This window comes from Salvia hispanica, chromosome 1, assembly GCF_029641045.1.
Source record: "Salvia hispanica isolate PSC_SH4W2 chromosome 1, Shi_PSC_v1, whole genome shotgun sequence".
Lineage (NCBI taxonomy): Eukaryota > Viridiplantae > Streptophyta > Magnoliopsida > Lamiales > Lamiaceae > Salvia > Salvia hispanica.
The window spans coordinates 34,136,141-34,143,716 of record NC_142692.1 but is presented as its reverse complement, the minus strand read 5'-3'; the positions used below and the strand labels follow the sequence as shown (position 1 = coordinate 34,143,716).

The following is a 7,576-nucleotide window of genomic DNA, read 5'->3' as shown; positions in this document are numbered from 1 at the left end:
CTCTATTCCTGCTGGGTCCTGCACCACCTCCTCTGTTCACATCTTCCAATCTCCTTGCTTCCTCTTCCACCAAATACTTCTCTTTATCTACCCGGTCCTCCAATCTCCCAGTACCGAACTGGTCGCGCTCAGCCTCCTCTCTTTATTTTAGGGTTTCCGTTGTCCAACCTTTTATTGTTGGCCAGGCCCGGATGACTCGCCTCCGGATGTGAACCACGCGGTCCACATACGCCAACTGATAAACAAAGAAGAGTTGCAAAAGGTCAATAATTGAATATGTTGTATGCATAATCACGGACAGTGATGCATAAGTTAAACAAAATATGAAATATGCTTACATATGAACAAATCCAATAATGCATGTTCTTATTTGATATTAATGCATGTAAATTATCTTATAATGCAGAAATGGTTTCACTTACCAATAAAGAGTGCATAGGCCCGGTGAAATATACAGTTTCACCTCTCTTCCAAGTAGGATACGTGGCCTCCAATACTGATAAGACGTAGCCGCACCAGTTGAGATTCCTAATCTCATCAACGTCGTCGATGAAATGTAGAATCTTCGGCTTCAAATTATCGTCTGCCAGCGTCTCAATTACTGCATTTTCTAACATGAACATGAACATGCGTCTGAAATCTGGACCACCGTTCACCTCCTGCTTAATCAGCTTCGCAACGTCGCCCGCGGTCATTTTGTAACGACTCTTTCCACAACAATCTGCAACGTAGTCATTGAACTGGAATTCGGTTTGCTTATCAACTGACCTTGAGATTGGTCTAGGCCCTCTTGGAAAACCTAGCGTCAGATGGACATCTTCCTCATCGATGGTCAATCTTCCACCCCCACACAAAGATATCTGGCAGCGTGCAAGATTAAATGAGTTGAGAACCCAATAGGCGATGTACCCAGAAATCTCGCTGATGTTGTAGTGTAGCATGGCGCTGAATCCAAGTTCTTCCACTGCTTTCTTTTGCCGTGGGATAAGACCTTTCAAACAGTTTACGAATTCTGTTGTGCTCCGGGTGTATAAGTGGTCAACCTTTTTCCCTCGTGCCTTCATCTTATCCCCTTCTTCATTTGAGGTACTAGCCTCTGCCATCTTCTGTTCCTTAAGTCTCTCCCTAAACTTTTGTGCTATTGCTAGAGGCAGAACATCATCCGCAGCCTCATCTATATCCAACCTTGGATGTTTGGAAACTGCAAAAAGGAATAAGTATAGAATTTCCATTAATGCATAATAATAACTGAATAATGTACATAGCCTACCCTATAATAATGTTTAGGAATCGTATAATAATGCATAAATTTAACCTGTCCACATAGGAAAATGTGGACAACTTCTAGCAAAATTAAAACAGAGATGGAATGTAGTTTTAATGCAAAAAACAAAGGAACAAAATGCATAAAAAATGTACAATAATGTATGAAACTTGACTACAAGCAACCTCCTAATTCTTACAGCTCACTAATCCGCAGATGTAGAATTCCAACCAAAAAAACACTAATGCTAAATACCAACATCAATAATGTTGAAATCCAAACACAAATAATCAGAAAATGAACTGAATAATGTAACAAAACCGTATACCACTTCTAGCAACATTAAAACAGAGATGGAATATAGTTGTAATGCAAAAAAACAGGAACAAAATGCACCAAAAATGTTAAATAATGTATAAAACTTGACTACAAGCCACCTACTAATTGTTAAAGCTCACTAAGCAGCAATGTAGTATTCCAACCAAATAAGCACTACAACTACACACCTTCATCAATAATTCTGAAAACAAACACAAATAATGCAGAAAATGAACTGAATAATGTAACAAAACCGTATACCACTTCTAGCAACATTAAAACAAAGATGGAATATAGTTGTAATGCAAAAAAAATAGGAACAAAATGCACCAAAAATGTGAAATAATGTATAAAATTTGACTACAAGCCACCTACTAATTGTTAAAGCTCACTGAGCAGCAATGTAGTATTCCAACCAAATAAGCACTACAGCTACACACCTTCATCAATAATTCTGAAAACAAACACAAACAATGCAGAAAATGAACTGAATAATGTAACAAAAAGGTAAACCACTTCCAGCAACATTAAAGCAGAGATGGAATACAGTTGTAATACAAAAAAACAAGAACAAAATGCACCAAAAAATGTTAAATAATGTATGAAACTTCTCTCTAGCCGCATTGTAGAACAATAATGATGAAATCCAAACAAATAATTCAGAAAATGTAATGAATAATGTTTAAAAATTTGAAACCACTTGGAAGAACAACTACACAACAATGTAAAAGAGTTGTAATACAACCAAATAACCATACAATGCACAACGAACATTAAATAATGCATTAAACAATGAAAAAACACACTATCGGTTTTGTAAAATGGCGCAGCATTCTCACCTTCGGTCTGCGTGGGCTGGATCTTGTAGGGGCGGCCTCTTTTCGACATCGCAAAACTAACACACACAACAACAACAACAGAAACAGCTTTAGATAATACACCAGCACCGCAAAAATCGAACATTTAAAGCAAAATCGACAATAATTGTCAAATTTAGGACGAATACAACCCAAAAACCTAACATCAAACCAAATTCAACTCAGAAACCAACAATAAACTTCCAAATATTGATAACCCATCATCTAATGCTCACAATTTCATATTTTTCAAAGAAATTTCACTAAAAATCGAGACCTAATACTCGTACCGTATATGAAGAACGTAGATGTATAGTCGACCGACGGCGCGCGCTCTTAAATCTGAACTTTGAGACTCGGAATCGTCGACCCACGTCGCTTTTCACAGTCAGAATCGAAGTCACGGCCGGTTCAAACCAATTTCAACGGCGGCGGCTAGGGTTGGAAGGGTTTGGAAAAATGAGAGAATTGGGTTTGATCGTGTTTGATTTGATAGAATGAGAGAGAGAGAGTAAGAAGTTGGAAGGTGTATCAAAATCCTGCTTAATTATCGGAAATTCCGTTTTGAAACGTGTTCCAGACATTATATTTTTACTATTATAAACTTATAATGCACAGAATGCTACTCATAATGCAACACGGGATTAATTTCAGAAATCTAATCTTGACCGTCCACTACTATCATCTAATGGATGTGATTAAGAAGCACAAATCACAGCCCTTGGATCCTTAGATTGGATGGTTGTGATAAGGTACATTATTATACTAAAAATCTACATTATTAGCCAAGGTACATTATTATACTGGAAATGTACATTATTTGACAAAAATACTACATTAATATCCGAACTACATTATTAGGCTAAAAATCTACATTATAAGATGACATGTGGCATTAATCTGACCATTAGATCACAAGATCCAAGGGACTGCAAGTGTTTTAAGTTTTACTCATACTTAGTGTTTTGATATGAATACATCCCTATATATATATATATGGTAGTGATAAAATGCAAACTTATATATGGTACAAACTCAAAACTCCTCAACACAGTTTCAATACAATATCAACATAGTGTAAAATTTCAAGATTTTAGTATCAACACAATATCAATACAACATCAATCATTGACTACCGTTGAAATTCTGTTGACATTTTCCCGTTGATGCTTTTTTGTGATCTGTTGACATTTTTCAATGGTCCAGATCATAGTTTTGAGTTTGTACAATATTAAGAGTTTTCATTTGATCGCAAGCCTATATATATATATATATATATATATATATATATATATATATATATATATATATACTATGATCAATTGAGATTTTTTAGGCTAATTGAGAAATGAGATGCAATATCAGCCACTCATTTTTATAAAATGAGTGGTCCAAATTTTGGCACATGAAAAATATTTTAAATTATTGGCGCCGCAAGGGCTACCAGCGCATCGTCAGCGCAAGTCACAAGCAGAAGATGCGAGTTGTCGAGCTAGGCGATTCCGGCGGGGCGACGCGACAGAGGTCGTTGCACATCAAGCTGACGCCGCGGCTGAAGCTTGCCGTGAATCTCCATCGATTTCGCTATCGCCAGATCGATCACGCCGCAGGCGATGTCTTTGTCGCCGTCGGAATCAAAGCGGTGCACCTCTAATCTGAGGATGTTCCAGCACACGTTCGATCTATCGGTTTTGGAGCATAGATCTCTCAGGTATTTTTCAGTGTTGTCGCCGGAATCGGAGCTGTGTGATTTTCTTGATCTTTTCCGGTGGCCTCAAAACTAATTCAAAACTAATTTGATTAGAAGAGCGAATTAAGTATGCTGCGTCATCTAATTTTGTGTTTTCGCACAGCGTTGGCAGATTGAAATGCTAATTTGATTAGAAGCGTGAATTGTGATTTTTTCAGTTTTTTCAATTTGAAACTTCAACTGTTTGATTGGCTTTCACTGAGTTTTGAAGAAACAGAAACTTCAACTGTTTGATTGAATTTTTTATGTAGTTGTTCGGATTTCGAGAAATCTCGTTATGTTTGCCTGAGTGAAGATTCAATTCGTAGGAGAAATCATTAGTTGTGTGGAATCATCCATTTCAATTTGTGATTTGTTAGAGTTTTGTGTTTGTGAAAATGGTGGATTGGCGTTTTTGCGGTGATGATAAGATTGATTAATCCCAGCTCATTATGAGACCTTCTTTGTGTAAGGTCAGGGAAAATAATTACTTCTCATATCTATATGAGCATTTCGATCCCCAATTGTTTTACATCTTTTTTCTTGTTTCATTTCGTCCTTTGGTGTTCCTGGTGATGGAATTTTAAACCATGCTAATACTGATTATCTTGTGATTGATATCGATTCTTTCGAAATTCTCTGAAGGACGCCTCAAAACTAATTCAAAACTAATTTGATTAGAAGAGCGAATTAAGTATGCTGCTTCATCAATTTTTGTGTTTTCGCATAGCGTTGGGAGATTGAAATGTTAATTTGATTAGAAGTGCGAATTGTGATTTTTTCAATTTTTTAAATTTGAAACTTCAACTGTTTGATTGGCTTTCACTGAGTTTTGAAGAAACAAAAACTTCAACTGTTTGATTGAATTTTTTAATGCAGTTGTTCGAATTTCGAGAAATCTCGTTGTGTTTGCCTATGATTGAAGGTTCAATCTCGTTCCTGGTGTGTTGGTGCTGCATATTTTGAGATGTAGTTTTGAGATTTTGATTGTGAATTTTGGAAATCGTTTATGTTGTTGACAAACTGTTGACATTTTGCTATAAGTTGTTGACATTTGATATACAGGCTATTGACATGTGTTGTATGATCATGATGCCATAACTTGTGTCAAATAAAAAATTCAGATAAAATAGTTGTTATTTTTTAATTACAAGAATTGTTTTTGAGTTGTTGACATTTGATATTCTAGCTATTGATATGTGAATTATAAGTGTTATTTTTTAGTTGTTGACATTTTAATACGAATTGTTGACATTCGATATTCTGGCTATTGATATGTGAATTATAAGTGTTAGTTTTTAGTTGTTGACATTTTAATACGAGTAGTTGACATTCGATATTCTCGCTATTGATATGTGAATTATAAGTGTTATTTTTTAGTTGTTGGTATTTTAATACGAATTGTTGACATTCGATGTTCTGGCTATTGATATGTGAATTATAAGTGTTATTTTTTAGTTGTTGACATTCGATATTCTCGGTATTGATATGTGAATTGTAAGTGTTATTTGTTAGTTGTTGACATTTTAATACGAGTTGTTGACATTCGATATTCTCGATATTGATATGTCAATTATAAGTGTTATTTGTTAGTTGTTGGCATTTTAATACGAGTTGTTGACATTCGATATTCTCGGTATTGATATGTAAATTATAAGTGTTATTTGTTAGTTGTTGATATTTTAATACGAGTTGTTGACATTCGATATTCTCGGTATTGATATGTGAATTATAAGTATTATTTGTTAGTTGTTGACATTTTAATATGAGTTGTTGACATTCGATATTCTCGGTATTGATATGTAAATTATAAGTGTTATTTGTTAGTTGTTGATATTTTAATACGAGTTGTTGACATTCGATATTCTCGGTATTGATATGTGAATTATAAGTATTATTTGTTAGTTGTTGACATTTTAAATAAGTGTTATTTTATTGAATGATGAAGATTTGAAGATTTGAATGTTGAAGAATTGAAGATTTGAATGTTGAAGATTTGAATATTTGAAGACTTTGCATCTAGAGTTTTAGAGAGGGTTTTAGAAAATGATTTCAAATACAATTATACCCCCGTGTTGACATAATGCCATAACTGTTGACATTAAGTTAATCTTATGAATTAGTGGCTGAGATTGCATCTCATTTCTCAATTATGCCCAAAAATCTCAACCTACCAAGACCCTATATATATATATATATAATATATATAATATATATAGGGGAGCATTAGGGTCCTTTTGCCCCCTAAGTGTCTATTTCCTTCTTAATCTCATCCATTAGATTAAAAGGGTGGATGGTCTAGATTAAGATTTCATATCTGACTCCGTGTTGCATTATTTGGTGGAATTGGTGCATTATAGGGGTAGAAATGTAAACAAATCATTTACATCACACGTTTAAAAACTGCAGGTCCTATAATTAAGCAGAATATTCCCTTCCACACTCTCTCACTCATTCCAAACGCCTCCCCCATTCCAATTTCGATCAAAACCCTTTCCCCAATTCCACTTCTAGTCAAAACCCTAGCCGCCGAGAAGAGACCACCAAAGCGGTTTTCCACGCTGCTCTATCTCCGTGAAAACCTTTTGGCCAAGTGAACTCTACGTTTCTCAGTCGTTTCCAGCCTTCTTCGTCGGTGTACGGTTGCTATGGCAGTGCTGATCTGGTGGAAACTGAATCAAAGCCTGCGATTTCGGGTAAGTTATGAAGCTTCGACGTTTTTAGCAAAGTTATTATGGTGGGTTTTTCTATAAATCAGCACTTCGTCTTCATTATTATTATTATGTTTCTGTAAATCAGCACTTCTATCCTTGATAGTGGAAGTTTGATAATTTGCAGTGCATTACTGATTTTGGATTTCGATTTTGGTTTACTACATTACTGATTTTGGATTTTTCAATTGGGTTTTTCTTCATTATTGATTGATTGGTTTGTTGTTAATTATTGTGTTTAATTTTGTGGTATCTGTTCATTAGCATTTATTTGGGTTTATATTCATCAATGATTCTAAATCCTTGATAGTGGAAGTTTGATAATTTGCAGTGCATTATTTGTGTATTTCTGTGAAATTGTGAATCGATTAATACATTATTTGTTTGATCATGTTGCATCATGTAATCAGATGCGTACATTCATTGTTCAATTTTGGTGGATCATATTAATGTACATCATTTAGCCAGTTATGTGCATTAATCGGTTCTGTTTTGGTATATTATTTATCCTATTTTGTACATTACATTAGTTTAATTTGATACATTATTCATCCAGTTTTGTTGCCTTGTTCTTGACAGCAGCGAAGCAATCTAGGTTGGATTTTGATGAAGCATTCGATGATGTGATTTCTCTTGCCATTGCATAGAAGTTTCGCCAGCGATTGACCGAGACAGAGTCTAGTAGATCCCAAGAAGA

General features: G+C 35.0%; 2 non-coding genes across 2 annotated transcripts; both read left to right on the top strand.

The window, feature by feature from the left end:
* Positions 1-4,584: 4,584 nt before the first annotated feature.
* On the top strand, positions 4,585-4,684 carry LOC125185787 (small nucleolar RNA snoR69Y). The gene has a single exon (XR_007170285.2). It is a non-coding gene; the product is annotated as a small nucleolar RNA snoR69Y (small nucleolar RNA).
* A 49-nt stretch (positions 4,685-4,733) lies between these two features.
* LOC125185794 (small nucleolar RNA snoR53Y) lies at positions 4,734-4,817 on the top strand. Its single transcript, XR_007170291.1, has one exon. It is a non-coding gene; the product is annotated as a small nucleolar RNA snoR53Y (small nucleolar RNA).
* The last annotated feature ends 2,759 nt before the right edge of the window (positions 4,818-7,576 follow it).